The following is a 26016-nucleotide window of genomic DNA, read 5'->3' as shown; positions in this document are numbered from 1 at the left end:
TAAAATTCAATATGGCCACTATGGCGGCCAATTTGAAAAAAGATTTTAATTTTTTTTTTTTTTTTGTATTTCTACATGTTTTAAGTGATTTCCAACCCCCCCACCCCCCCCCCCAAAAAAAAACTGTTAGAGAAAAAAAACATTTTTGCAACTTTTTTCTTAAACAAAATTTCGATTTCTTTTTTTTGCATTTCTACATGTTTAAGTGATTTCCAACCCCCCCCCTCCCCAAAAAAAAAATTGTTAGAGAAAAAAAAATGTTTGCAAATTTTTTTTTCAACAAAATTGATTTTTTTTTTTGCATTTCTACATGTTATAAGTGATTTCCAACAAAAAAAAACATGCCAAAATTATAATTGCGGCTGATTTTGGAACTTCAGGTGGATATACCCACGTAAAATCAATTTCTGTCTCAAAGAAATCCAGTTATGACGAATGAATTGAGTATGCAAAAGTTAAAAGTAAAAGGGAAAGTTGCAAACTATAACTCTGTGAGCACTGTTGACGTCAACTTGAATGAATAGGATATCAGGTTCACTTGAGTGACCTAGCAGTATTGGCGGCGGAGGTTTTGCACTCTACCGAGTACTCCCCCTCTAGTTCTATCTTGTGAATATTACTTAACGCGTGCACATGAGAGAATAGGAAACAACAAAAACAACACAATACGCTGGCAATTGTGAATCCGTGTCGTTGGCTATGACCATTTTGCTTCCGTTTTTGTTTTGTTTCTGGTTTTTGTCATGGAGAATGATGCATGCCGGGAGATCATGACCGGAAGTGTTTATTTATTTATTCAATTATTTTTTCCCAAAGTTAATTTTATACTTCCGAAAGTGATTTTGTTCATGACAGGAAGTGTTTATTTTGTATTTAACATTACCGGGAGCGATTTTGAAACTCTTTCCAGAACTTTTAATTTCTTTTATTCTTGACCAGAAGTGATAATTTATTTATTTATTCAATTGTTTTTTTCCCCAAAGTTAATTTTAATGAAGATATCTCCCGCATCATCAAAAATATTTTTTAATCGTGATTTACATTATTTGATCGCTGATCCCGAATCCAGGCCGAAGTAACCGGAAATTACGTCAAAATCATCAGCTGTGCTGCGCTTACATGTACCACGTTATAGTTGGCAAGTATACAGTTGTGAACAAGTTTTATGTAAAGTCAGAAGCGAATGCAAGAAGAATTCTACGTTCGCTTCTAGGATTTGCCTATTCCATGTTACACATATATACGTTCTTTATCTTTCAAAATCGTCGACACAGTAGTGCGAGATAACTTAAGATCACGTGCAATCGCATTCACTTTCTTTCCTCCTTTGTACCGTTTGACCACCTGCATTTTCGTAGCGAGATCAATGGCCTTTCTTTCCTTCTTGGCAGGTTGAGGAGTAGACAAAGATAATTTCCTCTTGGTAGACATCTTGGGGGTTTGAAGTAAAAAATTTAAGAAAAATGGATACGGATAAACTGCGCTATACCAAGACAACGGTAACATGCTAGCACTGGCGGGCGCTGGGGCGGAAACTGAGCAATCTGACGCGGAGCAGTATGGTCGTAAAGTCGATCAGTCGCAAGTCGACGATATATATATATATATATATATATATATATATATATATATATATATATATATATATATATATGTATATATATATATATATATGTATATATATATATATATATATGTATATATATATATATATATATATATATGTATATATATATATATATATATATATATATATATATATATATATATATGTATATATATATATATATATATATATATATATATATATATATATATATATATATATATATATATATATATATATATATATATATATATATATATATATATATATATTTACTGAAACGCAAAAGAAACTTACCACTTGTTTGAAATGTAATAAAATTGTAACAGTAGGGTAAGAATACTGATTCTGGCTCACTTTTCCCCATGTAAATGAATGGGGGATTTTCAGCGATTCCCTTTTTTTTTCCCTAAAAATAAACCCCCTTTTTATCCCAAGGTATATTTATTTGTCTCCCCTTTTAACTTGGAGGTTGAACCTCATTGAATTGAACACCTGGGGGTTGAACAGCTCACTCATTGAACCTATAAAGATTTGTTCATTCTCAAATTCCTTCAATAGTTTAATTTTCTTTGCACAATAATCCCCATCTAAAATATTGACAAACAAAACATTTGAATCTTTATATTTTTGAAGATACCCCTTTTGTGCCATTACGAAATGATAAACTTCTCTTAATGCTCTTGTTTGACCACCTCCTGAGCCACAGGTTATTTTTTTGTTAAGCCCCGCCCACTTTTCTTTAAGCCCCGCCCACTTTCCACAAGGTATTCAATAAGCCCCGCCCACTTTTCTTTAAGCCCCGCCCACTTTTGCTAAGCTCCACCCACTTTTTGTGAGGTATTTTTTCTAAGCCACGCCCACTTTTCTAAGCCCCGCCCACTTTTCATGAGGTATTCTTTTCTAAGCCACGCCCACTTTTCTAAGCCCCGCCCACTTTTCATGAGGTATTCTTTTCTAAGCCACGCCCACTTTTCCTAAGCCCCACCCACTTTTGCTAAGCTCCACCCACTTTTCGTGAGGTATTCTTTTCTAAGCCACGCCCACTTTTTCTAAGCCCCGCCCACTTTGCTAAGCTCCGCCCACTTTTCATAAGGTATTTTTTCTAAGCCACGCCCACTTTTCCTAAGCCCCGCCTACTTTTGCTAAGCCCCGCCCACTCTTACATCATTTCCAGTTCATCTCTGACTCACAAAGAAATCACTAGAAAATTACAGGATGTTATGGTTTTGAAAAATTTCCCAATGAAGGCTTGCCTAGGCTTGCCCAGGGAATTTCCAAAGGAAACCACACCCACCAGTCTTTCTCTATAAAAGCTTCAAGCCCAGGCTCCATTTTAAACATTTGTTTTTGCTGGCAATGGTGTGCTGTGTGCTTGCCTGGAACTCTCTGTCTTGTATGGAACTAAACCTTCAAGTTGATGAACTGGATTCAAACCTCTTATCTGTTGAGGTAAGAATTTTATTTTCCTATTTTCAAACTTTGATTGAAGCATACTCATTTAATAATTAAATAACTTAATTAATACATTATTATTTTCTCTCACAGGAAATTGTATCTGAAATACAAAATGAAAATACTGCTTTTGCTACAACTTGGGGGAAATTGTTGGCTTGGTTGAAGACCTTATGAGCGACCAAGACCTTGAGTGGGATGACTTTGGGGTTCCTTGGAACTCTCTGACTTGTATGGAACTAAACCTTCAAGTTGATGAACTGGATTCAAACCTCTTATCTGTTGAGGTAAGATTTTTATTTTCCTATTTTCAAACTTTGATTGAAGCATACTCATTTAATAATTAAATAACTTAATTAATACATTATTATTTTCTCTCACAGGAAATTGTATCTGAAATACAAAATGAAAATACTGCTTTTGCTACAACTTGGAGCGAAATTGTTGACTTGGTTGAAGACCTTGTGAGCGACCAAGACCTACAGAACGAGCAAGACCTTGAGTGGGATGACTTTGGTGTTCCTTGGAACTCTCTGTCTTGTATGGAACTAAACCTTCAAGTTGATGAACTGGATTCAAACCTCTTATCTGTTGAGGTAAGATTTTTATTTTCCTATTTTCAAACTTTGATTGAAGCATACTCATTTAATAATTAAATAACTTAATTAATACATTATTATTTTCTCTCACAGGAAATTGTATCTGAAATACAAAATGAAAATACTGCTTTTGCTACAACTTGGAGCGAAATTGTTGACTTGGTTGAAGACCTTGTGAGCGACCAAGACCTACAGAACGAGCAAGACCTTGAGTGGGATGACTTTGGTGTTCCTTGGAACTCTCTGTCTTGTATGGAACTAAACCTTCAAGTTGATGAACTGGATTCAAACCTCTTATCTGTTGAGGTAAGATTTTTATTTTCCTATTTTCAAACTTTGATTGAAGCATACTCATTTAATAATTAAATAACTTAATTAATACATTATTATTTTCTCTCACAGGAAATTGTGTCTGAAATACGAAATGAAAATACTGCTTTTGCTACAACTTGGGGCGAAATTGTTGGCTTGGTTGAAGACCTTATGAGCGACCAAGACCCACAGAACGAGTTCGTCCTTGATGACCCAACCAAAGAGTTATACCTTGGAGACCAGCAAAATCCTGAAAAAGAGTTTTACAGCAATAGTAGTCATTGTGAGTTATCAAGACAATACCCACTGAACAAGTTATACGTTGATGAGCCAGAATACAAGTTTTACCTTGGAGACTCACAAATTTTGAAAAAATCAGTAAATGAGTTCTGCCTTGATGGTTTAAATAACTACCTTGGAGACTCAGGAAAAGGGTTCTGCCAAGATGGTTCTAAATATGGGAACTACCTTGGAGACTCACAAATTTTGAAAAAATCAGTAAATGAGTTCTGCCTTGATGGTTTAAATAACTACCTTGGAGACTTGGAAAGTTGGGTTTATTTTGAAGACTTGAAATGCTACCACTCTTTAGGATTTAAACCTATCAAGAAAGTTCTTACTCCCTCTTTCTATGTTATCAAACCTGAAAGCCTTAAAAGACAGAATTGGAAGAAGAGAAAAAAAAAAAAACGTAAAATATATATATATATATATATATATATAGGTGGAAATCTCATTTTGAAAAAGACATTGTGTTGGGTGAGGATTGAGTTGGGGTTGAGATTTTGAATGTGAGGGTTGGGGTTGAGATTTTGAATGTGAGGGTTGGGACACACACACACACACATACACATCAACAAACAAAAGTTAAGCCTTGACTATTCAGTTGAGGATTCTGTGTTTGGGGTTCACAGATCTAAGAACGTCCACCCCTTGACACACATTATATACTGTTATACACCTCGGACTTGGCCCTCGAGTGTCCACAACAGTGTATAGTAGGAGGGAGTGAAGCGCCAACCTATTGCTCCCATTGCACACACACACACACAAACAAAAGTTAAACCTTGACTATTCAGTTGAGGATTCTGTGTTTGGGGTTCACAGATCTAAGAACGTCCCCCTTGACACACATTATATACTGTAATACACCTCGGACTTGTCCCTCTAGTGTCCACAAAGGTGTATTATCTGCTTAGTTTTGTCTTTTGTAATTCCTGTGAATAAAATGAACCTAAAATCTCTTCCCCTTCCAAATCATATATTTTATAAGTCCAAGGAACCGTATCTATGACATCAACAATTTTAAAAAGTTCTTTCATCCATCGTTCAGTAAAACCCTTTTCAAAATGAGATTTCCACCTATATATTCTTACGATATCACCAACTTTGAACTTAGGTTTTCTGACATTAATCTCTTTTTCATATTTTAATTTTGTAAATGTTTCTGATGGTTTCATATTTGTTGACGTGTGAATCGTGTCATTATACTTATCCACAATATCCTGAATAAAAGATGACCATTGTTGTGAACCGAGTTGTGTGAATTTTTTATATAGTCTCTCTTTTAAGGTACGATTAAAACGTTCAACAACAACTGCCTTCCCTTCATTAAAGGTACTGTATAATGTAATACTGTTATTTTTTAGAAAATTCATAAATGTCTTGTTATAAAACTCTCTACCCTCATCAGTCCACAATTTTTTTAGGTTTTCTCTTACTTTTATTAAATATCTGTTGAAAAGCTAACATAAGATTATTACCTGTTTTGTTTTTTAAAGGGACAACCCACACATATCTACTCCTCAAATCAATAACGGTTAAAGCATACTTGTACCCCTTATCATTATTGAGTTCAATCAAATCAGCAGACCAGATATAATCAACTTCCTTGGAATAAACTTTCCTTCTCTGAAACTTTGTGAATATTGGTTTATGTAATTCATCAGCGAATTGCTCTTCAGTCTTAATGGCATCATTAGAGCCTATAAGTTTTTTGAATTTCCAAGTCCAAGTTTCAATTTAGCACTAATCATCTTCTTCACGATGAACCTATCAACTTTTTCTCTCAAGGTTGGATTTTGTATCAGAGACAAATTATACAACATTTCTCTATCGGCTTCATGCTTTTCTTCCAACGTTGTGGTATTCCCATAATCAATATCGTGTCTCATGCACACTTCATCAACTCTATTGATTGGTTTACTCCAGGATTTAGAATTGTCTGCCTCATCTAATCTTTTATCCAAGTTTGTGCCTGGACCACAGAAAGAATACCCTGGAAGATGTAATTTCCCTGGTTTTCCAGTAGTTGTTAATTTACTTCCTGTTAAAAACTTTTGTATATCTCCTCCGAGTTTGTGTTTGGAGATAAATTGATTTTTTTGAACCACACACCGAACATATACCTTTTTGTATAACCCTGTTATTTTTACTTTTAATATATGAAATATTTTTAGTATTAGTTTTCTTTTTACATTTGAGACAATAACTCATTTATTTATGAGAAAAATTCCTGCAGAGTGCAAAAACCTTTTTAGTTTCCAACATGCACATTTGAATCTTAATTTTTAAAACATAAAGAATCCTTAGAAATGCCTTCACTCTCTCCTCCATTTATTTAAGAAAAAACTTGAATTAAAATGAATAGCTTGACGATGTCAATAGTCTTGAAGAAAATATTGCAAATAGACTTGTCAATTCTTTGTTTTCCTCCTCGGTGGGTTGAGTTATTTTCTGCAATACCACCAATCTTTTTTGAATCTCACTGGTTTCCATATTTTGATATTTATTTTGTCTCGCTCTTTCCTCCCTCTCCTCCCTCTCTCTCTCTTCTCTTTTTCCTCCTTCTCTTTCTTCTCCCTCTCCTCCCTCTCTCTCTTCTCTTTTTCCTCCTTCTCTTTCTTCTCCCTCTCCTCCTTCTCTCTCTTCTCTCTTTCCTCCTTCTCTTTCTTCTCTCTTTCCTCCTTCTCTCTCTTCTCCTTTTCCTCCTTCTCTTTCTTCTCCCTCTCTCTCTTCTCTCTTTCCTCCCTCTCTCTATTCTCTCTTTCCTCCTTCTCTCTCTCCTCCTTCTCCTTTTCCTCCTCTTCCCTCTCTTCTTCAACTCCTTCCTCATCCCTTACTATCCTTGAATCGTTTACACCCCATAGAATATTATACATATATTCATCAGGATTTCTTGTTATTCCTGTATCCAAAATAATTTTTTTTACAACAGGAAACCAATACAATTTCTTTTGAATTTCTAAAAGAGCCTTACCTTTTCTTAACTTTATAATTTTTTCATTATTTAACATTCTAATTAAATCTAAAGTTGTCGGTTTATCAACATCAGCATAATGCCAATCTTTTATTGAAAATACCTCATTCTTGTGTTGTAGAACATATTTATTAAAATACCGAATACCCTTTTCTTGAAGGTATGCTTGGACACAGAAATGATAATTTTCTTGAAGCCTTCTTGCTGTCATTTATGTATTAGAAATATATGTTAGAATAATATTATGGCACGAAACACCTCCCCATCTTCCCATAGTTAAATCATTTTGTATTTCCTCACTTATTATATATAATCCTGTTTTTTCTGTTTTCATGAGATAAACAAGGGCAAAACCATTATTATATTTACCCTTATTAAATTCTTTTATTTGTTGTTTACTAATCGTGGCTCCACAAAACTCATTCTCGATACCAAGTGGATAATTTTCTTCCTTACGAGACTGATTTAATTGTTCCAGGTCTTCGAGGTTAATTTTAAATGACCAATTATACCCTAAATCATTCATATCATACCCCCATTGTTCTATTTTCATACAAACGATACGCCCTTCTTTATAAAAATTTATTTTAATTCGAACTGTGAATTCTGTATGACCTGGAGATAATATCAACACTTCTGTATCTTTGGAATACACAGCCGTTTTATTTAAGTATATATATTGTGATAAATCGCTTAATCTCACCAAGTCATTCGCGTCAGTCGGGCTTGGATAATTTTTTAATTTATAAGCATTTTTCATGTTAATATTTTTGTTTATATTATATTTATGTCGTTCAGCCTGTGCCTTTGTATAATAATTTGATAAATCAATATCTAGTTCTTGAGATACACCAAAGATAGAACCATCTTAACCAACATAAGTCATTTATATTAGATTAAAAATAATATCATAAAAATTTTTTATTTTTGTTGAGTTGAAATAACACATATAGACATAATTGACCACAACACTTGGAATTTAATTCTTGGACTTGAAATGTTTGATAAACACCATTCTGTAAGAATTTTATAACTTCAACAGGTGGTGGAAGACCAAAACTATCAAAATAATATTTGTCTTGACTATTAAAAATACAAACCCAATGAGAACCGTTCCCATTATTATCCTCTAAGTTCATAATAATATTCTTTGTATGTTTCAGCACATTTGTTAATTCATCTCTCATACAAATAACCACATTATGAATTTTTAATTTCTTACAATATTTGTTAAGTTGTAAATTTGATGTTGTATTCTTTCCAAATTTTTCCAACCACTCATCAATGCTCATTTATTTATTAGAAAGATATAATCCATTACCTCTTTTCGTTAATTTTACACCTGCTTGTGCTATAGAAGAAAGCATATCTCCAACTAACAATCTCGCTTTATCAGGCAGACCTTCAAGTTTTTCAGCAAAATCTACAATTACACCACTTCCACTAATTTGTTTCTCCAACTCTTTGTTATGTCTTTCCAATTATTTTTGAGCCTGGAGTTGAGCCTTCCTTTCGTTGGCAGTTTTCACCGCTGTTGAAATACCACCCGTCAATGCTCCAACCGCACTTAAACCAGCAAATAAAGGAATTAGAAATGGGAGAAATCCTCCACTCGTCTCTCTTATTGAATATTTTTTCAACATTGGTTTTGTCATTTTAATTTTAAGTGAGCCAGTGTCATTCAAGATTTTAACCTGTTCTCTTGTGAACAAAACATCAATTCTTACTGCTCCTTTTCTCTGAATTGTATTAACGTTAATCGTACAAGGCTTTTGATTTTGAACACAAGATGATAGTTTATGAAGATTGATTTGATTAAAATATACCCCAGTTGGTACTTTGCCACTCATTTATTTAACAAAAAATTATGTGAGATTAATCATCACACCATTATCTGTATTAATCTGCAATTCTGTTTCTTCCAAAAGCAAACAATATGTATCAACTTCTTCACTCTCTCCTCTTTCAATGTATAGGGAAGTATCCACTCGATTAGACTTTATAGTTTCCTTTTGAGCGCTCAGGTCAAACGCATAGATTGTATACAAACTTTTAAATGCTGTCATATCCAAAATAGGTTCTTTATTTCCATTACTTTCACACACCTTTTGGTAAGACTTGTATGCTTCAGCAAAATCATTTTTTTCCCAATTAATTTCCAATCTATCTCGTGGATAAAATGTTCCATCTAGAGAAACGCGAAGTTGTTTCACCTTAGCATTATCACTCAATGCATTATTCTTATCAGTCGCAGTATCACCATCTGGCTTTTTAAAAATCATCCACAGATATCGTGGCTTTCCTTCCAGAACACCCAAATTCCACGTGTAAGTAGTTTGGTTGAGTTTAACGTGTTGACATCTTCTTTTGAGGTATGATACACTGAGTGGTTTCTTTGAGTTAAGTCTTCGATTCAACATCTCTTCTGTTTTAAGATTAGGAGTATATTCACTGATATACCAACTCATCTCCTCAATTACAAATTTATTCTGTTCACCAAAAGCACTACCAACACCAAAAAGCAATCTATTTTCATTATCATTCCTTTGTAGTTGAAATCTAATTTTAAGACCATACAGAACTTTATCATAATCACAAAATCCAAATATACCTTTAAGAGGAACTGCCACAGTAAAACTATTTTCTGCTTTTGTATCATCATTATACATTCCTTTCCTTTGAATATATCCAGGGTCTGTGTTTGTTCCCGTTGACATATCAGGAATAAAACCTTCGACAGACCCCTTTCCCATTCTATCACTGAATGTATAGAGTGTAAATTTCATCATTTCAGATACAGCAGAGACATAATCAACCGCTTCAACTTCTTGTGTTCCAATATACAATCGCACACTATCAAACATTTTCCAGAAGAAATCATTTACAAGTGTAGCGTTTGTGTTATTCCCAGCCTTAGTGAATTTAAATTTACACAACAAGAAACTTTCGGAGAGATTCAAATAGGTTTGTTGATTATTTATTTCAAAACTTTTTGTACCATTTGTATTCCAGTCTGTTCCAGTTATTGCATTTACCTTGAAGTAATCTTCTTTTTAGTGGAGTTTGAGATAATAATAGTATCATCCAAATCATAGATACTATCAATTGCTTCCATACTTGTATTTATTTAGGAAAAAAGATGTTAAAACTTTTGAAACCCTGATCCAAGTATTTGAATTATTTTCTGTCGTTCTTGGGGGGACAACTGAGTTTTACCTTTCTTAATTTCTTTTATTGCTTGTAATTTATGAGATTCCTTCTGAGCATCTTTTATACTCTTTACAGCACCTGCTAGATTTCCCACAGCAGAAGCAGTTGAACCAATTAGGTCTTTATGTTTAAGAATAGTTGAACCAATACCCATGAGAGTATCAATTATCCCATCTCCTCTAAATTGATGTCCGACACCCCTTTGTCTCTTAGGTTTATAGTATCCTCTACCAAGATACATACCTTCACCCTTGTAGTACGGGGAAAGGAACATCCCATCCCCTGTAATTATTTTATATTTTCCCAACTCGTGTTTCCTCACAATAACCATCATATTTATTTATTGAAAAACTTCACGTAGGTGAATTCTGATGGATATAACTTCTCCATTAAAAGAAATCACACGATTATCTTGGTCGGTTATCCTAAAATTTACTCTGTGTATGGTTTTTCCTGACACAGGTAGATAAACCAAATTTTTAGGTTCCATATTGAATTTATAACCAATTGGGGTTGAGTATGCGCTGAATGAAAATATTGTATTTGTTTTTTCCATCATTATAAGCACCATCAATCAAATCACAGTGAATTAACACCGAATTTATTCCTGAGGATATTTGAATGACATTATCACTGTAAAACGTCCCATTAGTTTCAATCTTTTTGAGGAGAAACCCAATAACTCTCTAAATGAATTATCAATTGTGAAATCAACCTTGAAGTTATTTTTAACTTTAATCGTTGATTTTGAAGTATGTTTTTGAATGTTTATAACAATATTTTTTGGTTCATCACCCTGTTCTTTCATAAGACGAGCAATTTCGGAAGATATTTGAGAAATCTCGTATGCTACGGTGAGACTGTTATCGTTTTGTATCCACTTCCCGGATTATAACTAAACTTGTCATTTTTCTCGGTTATATTAAATAAGGTATTATAAGTTTCCATGGACAATAAAGATGCCTCATATTCTTTTGTTGTGTCAAGTTGTAGTGGGTATGGGAATGAAGATGTGTGGTCGCTTGTTGTGAAATTAAAACTCAGGATTGTGCTTCTCATCTTATTTAATATGAGATAAAATGTCTTTATATTGAGATTTATTAATTATTTTCATGTTCATCAACTGGTCTAAAATGGCTGATGCTTCATTAAAACAATTGTTATTTCCAGCCTTCTTACTGCCTAACAACAATAACAGTCTATTAACTAATTGCGATGGGTCATTTGGAAGAAAACTAATACCTGAACCAAGGATACTTAAAGCCTGAATAATGTGTTTCTCCTTCTCATTCTTCCTACTTTTACCAGAAAGAATAACCTTATAATTTAGAGTGTTCAGCAAATCAATATATACTCTATCATCATTATTTTCCATATCCAATGGTTTATCAATATACTTTGATTCATCCCTCACAGTTGAATCTTGTCTTCCATCTTTTGTGAGAAGAAACATTAATCTCGGAGTTAGTTTAACAGGTGGTTGAGCAGAACTTAAGAACCTTAATTCATCATTAAATATCAATACCTTTTCTTGAACAAGATGAAATATTGCTGGTTGTTCTGTTGGAATGAGTCCTGCTTTGGTTTTTGAATCCGCTGAATATTCATTGTTTTGAACAGCATTCACAATATAATCAGGGGGTTGATTAATCTCTTCCAGTTGTTGAAATTAACCTTCATCATATTCTAATTCTCCAATATGCTCTAATTCTTCCTCCGTCATTTGACTGAAATCTTTTAACATTTGGAGCTTTCTGGGAGTATATTCTACTGTGGGAACTGTGGAAACATCTTTCATTTTTTCTTGGGAAGTTTTTAAAAGTGGTTTAAAAAATTTCTCTTGTTTTCTTTCAAATACTTCTTCGCCCGTTAGTTTCTGTCTGCGTTTCTTCTTTATGTCTTCCTGCTGTTTTATAACTTTTGAAACCAACTCTTGATGTTCCTTAAATCTTCTTGCTCTTTCTTTTGTATCCATTTATTTATTGTAAAATATCATTTAATGAATTGTAAAGATTAACAGAGAAATTTTCCTTTTCTTCATCATTCAAGTAGATGTGTTCAAATAAATCCTTTTCTTTAAATATTTCATCAAATTCTTTATTAACATTAATGCGAGTTGTAATTTCTTCTTCACTAATCCTTGCATCTCTGCTTTTCATACGTTTGCGTTGAGTTTCTTCATCAACATCAAAACCAAATGATAAAATCTTCACCCCGCTCAGATATTTAATAATTTGTCTCGTTCCTTCTGGATTAGTTTCTAATATCCCAACACCACCAGATTTTAGTTTCCTTAACTCACTCTTACAATGTGAATATTTTGTTGTACCAAGAGAAACCTCCTCAAATATTTGTCCTTCATTCCTCAATCGCATATGTTCCTCCACTGAAATATAGTGATAATCTTCACCTTTTACTTCTCCAGGTCTTATTGCTCTAGTTGTTGTTGATACAATGCGTATCACGGGGTGTTTTTTAAGTAAATTTACAATATTCTCATTTGTACTACACAAGAACCTTGATTTATGAAAGTTTTTTCCAGAAGCAGATTTACCCACAAGATTTATAATAATAGTTGTCATTTATATATGTAATTGTTTATAAAACAAAAAATATATCCCTTAATATCTCATCTTGTTTCACAACAATATATTTATATTTTTCAGTCGTGTGCTTCATGTAATCCTCAAATTTCTTTTTACTACATAATGTAGAACAATTATCTCTCCAAAAATTATTGATATCTATTGAATTTAACTTGAATAAAATAAAAGTATTAGCATTGTTTCTGATGGAACGACGAGGAAGTTGAAAGTACGATTGACTAAGATAAATACAATTACAAGAAGAATGTCTCCCTCTTGTGTAGTAGCTGTCCATTACCGTTTGGTTTCTCTCATTAACACAATCATCAAAGATAACGAGGTTCTTTTTTGATTTATCCAAATCTTGGGGAGACGGTATATCATCCGTATTATCACTAAGAATACAAGTTATAGGATTTGATTTCTTTTTACATCTCTGTGTATCACAAAATAGTTGAATTATATCTTCAATGTTATAATCATTTAGGTTTTTTTGACATTTAAATAAACCGATTATATCTTCTTTTTGAAGACCAGCATTAAAACCTTGTGAGAGTAGTTGATAACTCGGTTGAAAACTCGACTTTGTGAAAATTATTAAATTATCATAATCTAAAAAGTTGGGAGTGAGGAGCATCTTTAAAAGTTAGCAGGTTTTTCCACATCCACTTGAACCAACTATGAGACATCTTAATGAATTTGGGAGATTTTTATGGTTGTTAAATTTTATCTTATTTTCCCAAATGGGTAAAAAATCATTCATTTATATATTTGGAAAACAGGTTATTTAATTTATTATTGGCTTTTTTAGAAACTCTATATTTTATCCTAAGTTCAGGTTTAATTTCAAGATAATCCATTATTTTATTTATACAATATCTTGTGTTGATATTTCCCTGAAAATTACATCCATGAATAATATATAACAACAATCCTTTGAACATTTCTCTTATACGTTCAGTTTCTTCCCTTGTAAGGAAAGGTGTGTTATCACCCTCATACTTTACATTCATTTCTCTAATCAATCTTGTAAAGTAATTCATTTTTGGTGTAAATCTAAAAGCATTATTTTCCTTTTTATATTTTTTATTATCATTAATTAGAAGATAATCACAGAATATACATTGTTTATAGGTTTTTGACTCTGTGTTTAATCCCCGTCTTTCACACGCAGGACAATTCTCAAATTTGTCATATGGAGAATCAGGAAAGTCTAGAATATTTATAAAGTAAAACTTTACTTAAACTGAAATTCATCTATACTTTCAGTTGTATATTACCATCGATATCGATATACTTTTTTTCATTATCAGATTCAACGACAACATTTTTTATATTAAAGGTAATTTTAAAATTATCGTTAACTACTATTGAACGAAATGTCATTTCACCTGATATATTAACATCCTTTATTTCATCAGGATTTACATCTTTAGGGTTGTTGAAAAAAATACAAATTTCTCCTTGCATATTACAGATGGTCTTATCTTTTCTTTCTAAAGCTTCATCCATAAGGTTTTTGTTCTTTGATACTTTTTCTTGTTTCATTGCTTTTTCTAGTTTTGAATATATTACTAGAAGGAGAGGAGAAACTTTTGTTAGAGATACTTTAATTGATGTTCTACCAGGTATACTAAAAGCCCTTCCACTGAAGGAAATTGAAGAACTCATATTATTTACCATAATAGTTTTTATCCAATAGTTGTTATATTTATCTTTGTTCAATTTTACATCCTTGACATATTTCTCAGTATCTTTAACAGATGAAGAGATTGATTGAAACTTGTCTTTTGTGTCTTGAAACATTGTATTTATTAAGTGAAAAAGTTGGAGGATAAAATGTTTTTAAGCACAGATTCACCTATAAATTAAACGAAATTTTCATCAAGAAAATTTTAGTTTAAGCAAAGTTTTATTCTATAAATATGGTGAATACAACGTACTGCGATGTTTGTAATCACGAATATAAACATTATAGAAAACACCTCCGAACCAACAAACACACATTTAATCTATTTCATCAAATATCTCCTCTTGAGTTGGAAAGAAAGCATTGTGATATCTGTTCAAAGGATGTTTTGAAGAGTAGTTATAATAAACCTCTTCAATCACAAAAACACAAGAAAAATGAGTTTAAAGTAAAGGGAGACTATTATATTGAAAACACTGATGGGGCATTTAAAGGGCATATAAAAATAAGGATTTTTCAATTTGGAGAACCCGGTCCATCATCAATAGCTGAATCAATTGAAATAGTGAAACCCGATGTTGAAAAATTTATTAAAAAGACATTAAAAGAAATGAAAACTTTAAAGTTTTATATGGGAGTGAAAATGAATATGAAAAGACAAGATGAAGAACATACTCCTTATATGAGAACAGGTCTTCATTTTATAACATCATTTCAAGATTTTTTGAATAGTGGGGTTTATGAAGAACTATCAAGACAAGAGGAGGATGTTGATAATACAGTGGTAGGAAGTGGATTCAATATTAAAAAAATCATCTTTTTAGATATACACATTCTAAAATCAAACCCTCTTAAAGCTTCTTCTTATATTGAATTACCAAAAGAAATAAAACTAAAGAAGGCAGTTGTTAATATTAAGAACAATGATAATAAATGTTTTCTCTGGTCTGTTCTTGCTCACTTTCATCCACCAAAATGTAATTCAGAAAGAGTAAAACAATATATGAAATATGAGAATACCTTGGACATTAAAGATTTTAAATTCCCAATGCCACTAACAGATATTCCTAAATTTGAGAAAAAGAATAATCTTTCTATTAATGTATATGGATTAACGGATACAAACAAAGTTCAAATATTAAAAATTTCAAACAACTATAAAAATGAAGAAACACACATTGACCTTTTATATTTTAGTGTTGGAAAGAATTCACATTACACATACATCAATAATTTATCAAGATTAATCTCTTCTCAGGTATTCAGAACAGCAAACAAAATATATCCTTGTAAGCGATGTCTTAATTCATTTCATACAAAAGAACGATTAGAACAACATTCAAAATATTGTAGTAATCATAAATCAGCTGTAATTACAATGCCTAAACCTGGTGAAAAGATTTCTTTTGAAGATTATAATAAATCTATCATGCACCCATTTGTGATATACGCTGATTTTGAATGTATCCTTAAAAAGATAAATACTGCTTCTCCTAATCCAAAAGAACCATATACAAATAAATATCAAAAACATATTCCTTGTGGTTTCTGTTATTATATCAAATCATCTGTTGGAGAAAAGTATAACAAACTTGAACATTATCGTGGAAAAAATGATTCACAAGAGTTTGTAAAACGATTAGAAAAGGATTGTATGAGACTCACTAAATTAATGAAAGAAACAAATGAACCGATGAAATTAACCAAAGAAGAAAAATTAGAATTTAGAATGAACAATATCTGTCATATTTGTGAGGGGGAAATTAAGGAGTCTAAAGTTAGAGACCATTGTCATCTTACTGGTAAATATAGAGGTCCCGCTCATTCCTGTTGTAATCTTAATTATAAATTACCTTCTTTTATTCCAGTCTTTCTTCACAACAGCGCCAACTATGATACACATCTATTTATAAATGAACTTTCAAAAACACCAGGGAATATTTCTGCCATAACAAACACAAGTCAAAAGTATATTTCATTTTCAAAAATGATATTCACAAAACCTTTAACTCGTATTAGGTTTCTAGATTCTTACAAGTTTATGGGAACACCACTAGCCTACCTCGCATCAAATCTAAGCTCCACGGACTCTTTTCCAAATCTTAATTCATTCTTTCCAAAAGAGGAAATTCTCACTAAAGAGGAAATTCAGATTAAAGAGAGAATTCAAAGTAAAGAGGAAACTCTAATTAATGAAGAAATTCTAACTGAAGATGAAATTCTAATTATAAAGAAAATTCGAACAATGAATGAAATTCTAACTAAAGAGGAAATTCAGATTAAAGATGAAATTCTGATTAAAGAAGGAATTCTTACGAGAGAGGAAATTCAAACAAGGAATGAAATTCAAAGTAAAGAGAAAATTCTTACAAGTAAGGGAATTTATCCTTATGATTATATGGATTCATTTATGAGATTTAAAGAAACACAACTTCCTTCAAAAGAAAGTTTCTATAATAACCTTTATGAAGAAGAGATAAGTGATAAGGAATATAAACACGCACAAGAAATATGGAAAATATTTAAGATAAAGAACCTTGGAGAATATCATGATTTATATCTAAAAACAGATGTTTTATTGTTAGCTGATGTGTTTGAGGCTTTTAGAACACTCTGTCATAATAAAAATTGTTATGGATTAGATCCTGCCCACTATTTCACAGCTCCTGGTTTAGCTTGGAGTGCAATGTTGAAAATGACAAAACAAGATATAGATTTAATCAGTGATGTTGATATGCTTTTGATGATTGAGAAGTCCAAGAGAGGTGGAATATCACAAGTATGTTCAAAAAGATATGCGAAAGCAAATAATAAATATCTCCCAAATTATGATAGTGAAAAAGATAGTAATTATTTGATGTATTTTGATGCTAATAATTTGTATGGATGGGCAATGTCTCAATCTCTGCCTTATGGTAAATTAGAGTGGGTGGAAGAAAAGGATTATGAAAAGGCTTTGATGAATATTGTTATTTCTTCTCAAGAGGAATTGAATGACGAAGAAGAAGGTTATTATTTTGAAGTTGATTTGAGGTACCCGAGTGTTCTTCATAATAAGCATAAAGACCTTCCTTTTGCATGTGAGAAAGAAACCCCAAAGAAAGAATGGTTCAGTGATTATCATAAAAGTTTTAATATTAAAGGCAAATCAACAGAAAAGTTATTAACAACATTCTATGATAAAGAGGGATATGTTTTACATCAGAGAAGCTTAAAACAGTTTTTGAGAGAAGGATTGAGAGTAGCTAAAATTCATAGAGTTTTAAAATTTAAACAAAGTCCTTGGGTGAAAAAGTATATTCAATTCAATACAGATATGAGAGCAAATACAAAAGTAAAATTTGAAGGGGACTTTTATAAATTAATGAATAATGCTGTATTTGGAAAGACTATGGAAAATGTTAGAAACAGGCAAAACATTAGATTCGCAACATCTTGGAAAGAAGCTTCGAGATTGATAAATAAACCAAGTTTTGAGAGAGAAGAGGTTTTTTCAGAGAACTTTTCTGCAATTCATATGAAAAAGGAAAGTATTGTAATGGATAAACCAATTTATATTGGAACAGCAGTTCTTGATTTATCAAAGATATTGATGTATGATTATTTGTATAATGGCTTAAAGAAAGAGTATGGTGAAAATGTTTCATTGTTGTATATGGACACTGATAGTTTTATCCTAGATATAAAAACTGATGATGTTTATGAAGATATGAAGAAAAATATTGGAGTCTATGATACAAGTAATTTCAGCAAGAAGAGTGAGTTATTTTCCAAAAAGAATGAAAAGGTTATTGGTAAGTTTAAGGATGAGTTGGGTGGAAAAGTAATGAGTGAGTTTATTGGATTGAGAGCAAAGGCATATGCTTATAAGTATGGTGAACAGATTGATAAGAGGTTAAAGGGAATAAAGAAATATGTAATAAAGAAATCAATAACTTTTAGAAATTATTATAATTGTTTGATGAATAAGAAAGAAGAATATAAGAAAATGAATACAATAAGAAGTTATAAACATAACATATATAGTGAAGAAGTAAATAAAAAGGCATTAGGAGCCTTTGATGATAAGAGATTTATTTTAGATAATGGAATAGATTGTGTTCCATATGGATATTGTATGATAGAGTAAATAGAATAGATTGTGTTTTAACGATGGGAAGATGGGTTAGGGTTTTTAAGGTCTACCGCCGCATTTTTCACAATATATAAATGGTCAAACCAAGTATTAATCAAACTAAAGAGTGGAGAAAATCTCAGTCTTGGTATATAAATGGAAAACATAATGAATGTGAAAAATATCAAATAAGTCTTATTGAAAAAATAACTAAAACAAAGGTAAATAAAACAAATAAGCGAATCAATTTAAAAACTAGTAAGTTAGAGGATGTAAAGAAAAAAATGAATATCCTTGAATGGACTGAAAACTTTGATGGTTATCAATTGAACAATGAAAAAACAATTTACTATAATCTCAAAATGATATGTGGCTCAGGAGGTGGCCAGATGAGAGCATTAAGAGAAGTTTATCATTTCGTAATGGCACAAAAGGGGTATCTTCAAAAATATAAAGATTCAAATGTTTTGTTTGTCAATATTTTAGATGGGGATTATTGTGCAAAGAAAATTAAACTATTGAAGGAATTTGAGAATGAACAAATCTTTATAGGTTCAATGAGTGAGCTGTTCAACCCCCAGGTGTTCAATTCAATGAGGTTCAACCTCCAAGTTAAAAGGGGAGACAAATAAATATACCTTGGGATAAAAAGGGGGTTTATTTTTAGGGGAAAAAAAAGGGAATCGCTGAAAATCCCCCATTCATTTACATGGGGAAAAGTGAGCCAGAACCAGTATTCTTATCCTACTAATGTACCTAACAACATTGCCTGCTAGTGTGTGATGTAAAGTTAAGTTGGAGCAGGGAAAAGAGGAAACCTTGCGTCCCAAGGAGAAGACTATGGTAACTAAGACATCAGAATGTAAAGGCCCATTTCTATAGGGAACTTCTGGAAATGAATTTTGGAAACCTGATGGTAGGAGAGGAGTTAGAGAGTTGTTGGAACTCTTTAAAAGATGAGCTGCTGTGAGCTGCTACATATATATATATATATATATATATATATATATATATATATATATATATATATATATATATATATATATATCCACACAGTCATATATATATATATATATCCAAACATATATATGTATATAGTGTTGTGGTTACCAGATTCGCAAACCACCATTCAGGTCCCTTAGGTGAGGTATCTCGGTAAGTACATGTGTAGTTAGGCCCGAACCCGTTGTCTAGTGGGAATACATGTCATTTATGCGAGCTGCGACTCTTCAGGATAGCCGTTTTTCTTTTACTATCTTTATTTTGGACCAACCGCCATCACCACAACCACAACATCAACCACCAACCACAACACCGCTTCACCACAACCGCCACGACCTTCACGTCACACCTCGCAACCGTAGCATCGCCACCGTTCTTGCCCCGCTGTGGGTACCGGTGTTGGACTCATGCAGAACGCGCGTCGAACAGCGTGTACAAAATCACGGATTTTGTGCTTCAAAAACGGATCAAAAACGACACACGCCCACTTTTTGCCGTCCAATCGGTGAGCGAGGGGCGGGTGGCCCGCCCCAGGGCGATCGATATATGCAAATTTGTGGATCAAAAAGCCTTCACGCCCACTTTTTCTCGGGCCAATGGGGAGCGAGGTGAAAGGTCAAAGGGAGGGGGTCAAAGGCGAAGTTACGGGGGGATAAAAGGACGGTGTTCGTCAGTCACAAAAGGAGTCAGCAGGACGAGAACGAAAAAGGAGAACGAAAAGGGAGAACGAGAACAAAAAAGGAGAACGAGAACGAGAAGGAGTCGGAACGAGAAGGAGTCGGAACAAAAAGGAGAACGAGAACGAAAAGGAGAACGAGAACGAAAAGGAGGAGAACGAGAACGAGAAGGAGTCGGAACGGAGGGGACGAGTGTGGAAGTCTGGAGCCCGAAGCCTGCAGTGGCTGGAGAAGCTGAAGAGAGTCGGACGAGGGGGTGCTCGCGTCGGTGCCAGGAGCTGCACGCCCGAGGGAGGCCGGCAGCGCGACCTGGCCGAGGTGGAGACGCACACCAGGGATAATAAAGATCCTCTATACCCCGAGCATCAGCAACCCCCTCCTGTTTCCCCCCGCGCTGAGATAGTGCGACCAAGGGGGCCCCGTTCCCACCCCCTACCAGACACCGTCCACGAGGCCCGCGGGTTGCGGGGCCATCGCCGCTCCGCGTCTCATCACCAGACGGGTAGGCCCGACCCGGTCTCGGCCTCAGGCCTGCCTCATTCTTGAGGGTATTTCTTTTCCTTGGTTTTGGGTATGTGTTGTCGGCGCCGTCTGTGAAGTAGAATTGTATAAGTGTTGCCGTGTGCTCGGTAGTCGGTATTAGCTCTGCATTGTTTTCGCTTTTATATTTGCTTTTTGTGTAAATGGAATTGTGTTTTCTTTTTTTTTGTGTGCTTTTGGTGGAATTGTATTTGTGTGCTTTCCGTTCGTCGCGAATAAATGTGCTTTATTGTTGAACTGTTCTCCCGCTTCGCTTCGTCTTTTCCCCCATTGAATCCCCATCTTGCTTCACGTAAAGGGTTGGTAGTGGGCTGAGTACGCCCGATAATTAATCGAACCGTCGAGGTCGACGATAACACCGCTCGGTTATTCTGATAGTACGGAACGGGTCGCTTAAGTGGCCCGTGTCCGAAGTCGACCTGCGGCGAGGTGCGATCGCCCGGTCTACCCTCCGCGTGGGTACTTAGGTAGGTCGAATTTGGCGAGCAACCCTATCCCACGCGGGGGCTGATTGGCTCGATCGCGGTGAGACCGAAAGGTCCACCCGTGACTGGTTCCCGGCGTTAGTCCGAGAGGGTCACGACTGGATTGTCCGTCCGGTGGGCGACGTGCCGCGATTCGAGTTACGTGGCCGTTCGCACGCCGGCGGGCGCGAAAACCGCAACACTGGTGTCAGGTCGTGCGATACAAATTCATCGCCCTCCTCGCGGCACTGGTATTGGAGAGCGGGACAACAGGCTCTCCTGTCTCCAGCGAAATTCACGGGAATCGGTCCAGGGGTGAGAGAAGCGACCCCCGATTCCCTCCAAATTACGAGCGAGTTAAATTAACCCTTCACGAGAAGCAAGATGGCGTCTCAAGGCGAGCGGGTGCCGGGTGGATTAGGTATGTGTAATAGTAATGTAGAATCCATGGCTCAGGACGAGATCACCGTGCAAGAGAAACCCGTACCAGAAGGTTGGGAAAGTCATCGATGCCGTTCATCTGGTCGGTTTTTTTATTATAACTCCACCACTAAATGTAGTCAGTGGGAGTGGCCAGGGCAGGTGACAATGCGGCAGATTATGGAACTCGCGCAGAGCATAAAGGACAAACTGGATTACTGGAATGCCGGAATAGAAAAAAATGAACGAAAAGTTGGATGCGAATACACAGCAAATGAGGGAAGAAACGAAAAAGCTGCGGGGTGAGACGCAGAACATGGGCCGATGCCTGCAGGCGGGCATGAAGGCCGTGAGCAGGGAACTTAAAATGGCGACTCCACGTGTCGGAACAAACGAGCTGGAAGGGGGTGCAACGGCTGACAGGCCCGCGGTGGAGGCGGGTAAGGAAAAAGTAATTCGGGAGACAAGAGACGAGGTGAAAGTAATTGCGAGGGAGAGAAAAGAACAATTAATACGGAGAGCAAGGATGAGGTACGCGGAGATCGTGAAAGAGCAAGGAGTGAAAAACAGGGAAGGACGGGAGCGACTTAAAGAGAAAGCAAGGTTGACCTACATAAAGATAAGGGAAAGACGCCAGAAAGAAGCAGAGACCAATAAACACGATGAAGACGGGGTAAGTGACGCGCACACACAAAAGGAGGATAGTGGGGGTGAGCTCGCGGACCGTGCAGGGACCCGGTGCGAGCAGCTGGATGGCCTCCTCCAGGAACGAGGGGAGAGAGTCTGCCCCCTTGAGGTGAGTCACGACCAGGTGAGTTCGGTCGTGCTTTGCGAGGTTGAGAGGAGGAGTGCTGTGGACAGGTGCACGGAGAGCTTGGGGGGTATAGAGGCCCCGGAGACCCTTGTGGGGACTCGAATCCCCAGTGTGGTTGTCCCTGTGTGTGTGGTGCAAGGCGTGAGTGCGTCCCCGTGTGTGGAAGCGACCCCATGTGTGAGTGGTGTGGTGGCGATGGTGCCGGAGTGCGTGCTTCCCAGCACGCCGTGTGTGGATGAGGCACGGAGTGTGAGTGAGGCACCGCGGGTTAGTGCCCCCGCGTGTGTGAGTGCGTCACCGTGTGTGGAAGAGGCCGTGTGTGTGAGTGAAACGGCCAGTATGAGTGAGGCACCGCGGGTGTGTGCCCCCGCGTGTGTGAGTGAGGCACGGAGTGCGAGTGAGGCACCGCGGGTGAGTGCCCCCGCACGCGTGAGTGAACGGCCGTGTGCAAGGTCGCTGTGTGCCAGGGAGACCGTGTGTGTGAGAGAGCGGTATGAGAGGGAGATGTCGGTTGGCATGCGGGAGCACGCAGCCGCGTCTCCCGGTGTGAATGTGATGGTGTGGACTGTGTGCGTCGTAACACGCAGGTATGCGTGTGTGGAATGGAGACGGAGACGGCGACAGAGGAGAGAAAGCCGAGTAGCGGCTGTAGCTGTTTCGGGGACCGTGCCGGGTTCACCCAGCAGTGAGCACGCGGTTCGTGCTGTGCAACGCACGAGACCACCACGTGCTCGCTTGCGAGAGTGAAGTCCCGGTCCGGAAACGCACGCGGTGGATTTGCCGATCCCGCGGACGGACAAAGTTTAGGCAGGTAAACGGATTTGGACCGGACGGGTTCTCCACGCGATCGTGTGTGTTAAGCTCCAACGGGCAAAGCACATGTGTTCGCGTGGGGAACCCCTCGAGACGTGGGGCTTGTTTTTTTTATGCGCACGGTGACGTCATGGCTGCACGTGGGGTTGGAATCCGGCAGGAGGGGTATCTCTGCCGGATGGCACCGTCCAAGGAGGGACGAGGAACACGTGCAGCTGCATGACGTCACGGACAGGTGCAAAGTGCGTGAGCTCTGAGTTGCCGCGCAGGTGCTGCGCATGAAAAAAAAAAAAAAGGAAAAAGCAAGCCTCACTTTCGGGTGCACAGGATTCCTGGGCAAGGGGTAAAGACCCCCTTACCTGGGCACAGGATGGAAACTAGTTAGGGGGAAGGGTTAGCTTAGTTAGACCGACTTCATGGGGCAGGGGTAAGTCCTCATGGAGTCCGTGGAATGGATTAGTTAGAGGGATGATAGCGAGATTTAGGTTGGGGAATTGATTAATGGGATTATTTGGAGACAGTGACAGACAGTGAATGTGTAGTGGGGACGTAGCTTAGCTACGTAGGTTAAATGGAACGTGCTGTAGTGTAAGGGACGACGTGGGAGCACGAGTTAGTTAGGGGGTGCAGATAGAAGGATGGCAGACTTCAGCGGTGAGTGAGTTGCAGAGTTGTTGGTGAGTTGTGAGGCATGTGCTTGGTGAGTGAGTGAGGCCAGCAGGTCTGTGTGTGTGGAGTGAATGGGGAATGCATGGTGCGATGAGTGATTGGGGGGAGGAGTGACTCCCGCCCAAGGGACCCCGGGGTCAGAGTAAAGTGAGTTAGCTGGGTTAGTCAAATTGAAAATGGAGGTCGTTTTGTTGTTGGTGAGGAAGTAGGCTCGAGACCCATTTGGAGGGGTGCAGGAGCCCTGTTGACGGGCTTGGGAGCGTGGCTGCGAAAGGTGAGTATCGCTGAGTGGGTACCCCGGGCACCAGGCTAGTCGGCCGCGGTAGGCCATGGGCCCATGGGGGGCCGGGATAGAGTAGTGGGCACGGGTGCGCCTGCTTGGTGCGGGGGCCCGGGGCGCCATTAGCCGCGTGGGCAGTTGTGGGCACGGGTGACCCTCGGAAAGGGGCCCGGGAGGCCGGCCTGCCACGTGTGCGTTTCAGGGGAGGTGCCATGGGGGGCATATATATATCCACACAGTCATATATACATCCAAACATATATATATATATATATCCACACAGTCATATATATATATATATATATATATATATATATATATATATATATATATATATATATATATATATATATATATATATATATATATATATATATATATATATATATACACACACACACACATACAACATATATTAGTAGATAACATATAAGTATATTACCTGTCCCATGGACCGGTGGTAGAGGTGGTGGTGGTCACGTGATCTCGTTGTCCTTCACGGTTTGGAGATCAGCAGTCGTGATTTCGTTCCTTTTTAATGTACCATTTATTTTGAATGAGGCATTGATTCCTGAGTGGCTTTTATGGGGTTGTCATTGAAGATATTCACGTGGAGACACCGAATATGTTGTCACAGCATTTTTTTGAAAATGTATTGCAGTAACAGGCAATAATGAGCGAGTATGTACATTTTTGCTCATGAGCTAGAAAGCTAGCGATCCAGTCTTGCATACCAAGTACAATATAGCTGAGTTTTGTGAACCATTGACACTTCATCTCAGAGGAGATAATAAACACTTAGCTCCATTATTAGCTGAAGAATCACTTTAAAAATTCGAGAAAGACCTGATTTTCACCAAAATCTAATGAATTCATCTTTGTCATACACCCAACCTGTCCACCAAGTTAGGTCCGAATCTGTCAATAACTTTTTGAGAAATCATGCTCGGCTGTGCATCATTTTGCCCCCACATCTCAATGGTGAAGAATCACTGAAAAAATTATTGGATCCAGATCTATATCTTCACCACAATCAAAACAACTCATCCTTTTCACACACTTAATCTGTCCACCAAGGATTGTCCATAACTGATCTTTGAGGTCCATAACTTTTTGAGCTATACTGCTCACAGACAGACAAACAACCGACGGGTAAAAACATAATGTCAGTCCACCTTCTTTGACAGAGATATATATATATATATATATATATATATATATATATATATATATATATATATATATATATATATATATATATATATATGTAATAAGTATAAATATGTGAAAATTATTAAAGTGCAGCATTTCACTTCAAGAATTGAAAGAATAAGATCCAATATATCAGTTCTAAGGGTAGAAAGAACAAATTATTCCATGGTAAAAGGTTAGAGAGCATCCACTCAGAGTCTGTGAGGTTGGCAGTTCAAAACCAACCCCAACTGAGTATGCAATACCAAATATTTTTTAAAAGTAATGTGGTGCTACATTGCTTGAGGCTCAGCAT

At 36.4% G+C, this 26016-nt stretch overlaps 1 long non-coding RNA gene across 1 annotated transcript; it reads left to right on the top strand.

Moving 5' to 3' along the window:
- Positions 1-1991: 1991 nt before the first annotated feature.
- On the top strand, positions 1992-5454 carry LOC147010998 (uncharacterized). The gene is made up of 3 exons (XR_015052436.1): positions 1992-3058; positions 3155-3348; positions 4063-5454. It is a non-coding gene; the product is annotated as an uncharacterized LOC147010998 (long non-coding RNA).
- Positions 5455-26016: the final 20562 nt, after the last annotated feature.

Source organism: Eptatretus burgeri, chromosome 16, assembly GCF_056783735.1.
Source record: "Eptatretus burgeri isolate ZD-2024b chromosome 16, Ebu_testis_v1, whole genome shotgun sequence".
NCBI lineage: Eukaryota > Metazoa > Chordata > Myxini > Myxiniformes > Myxinidae > Eptatretus > Eptatretus burgeri.
Note: the sequence above shows the minus strand (reverse complement) of the source record. Positions and strands in the feature narration are given on the sequence as shown.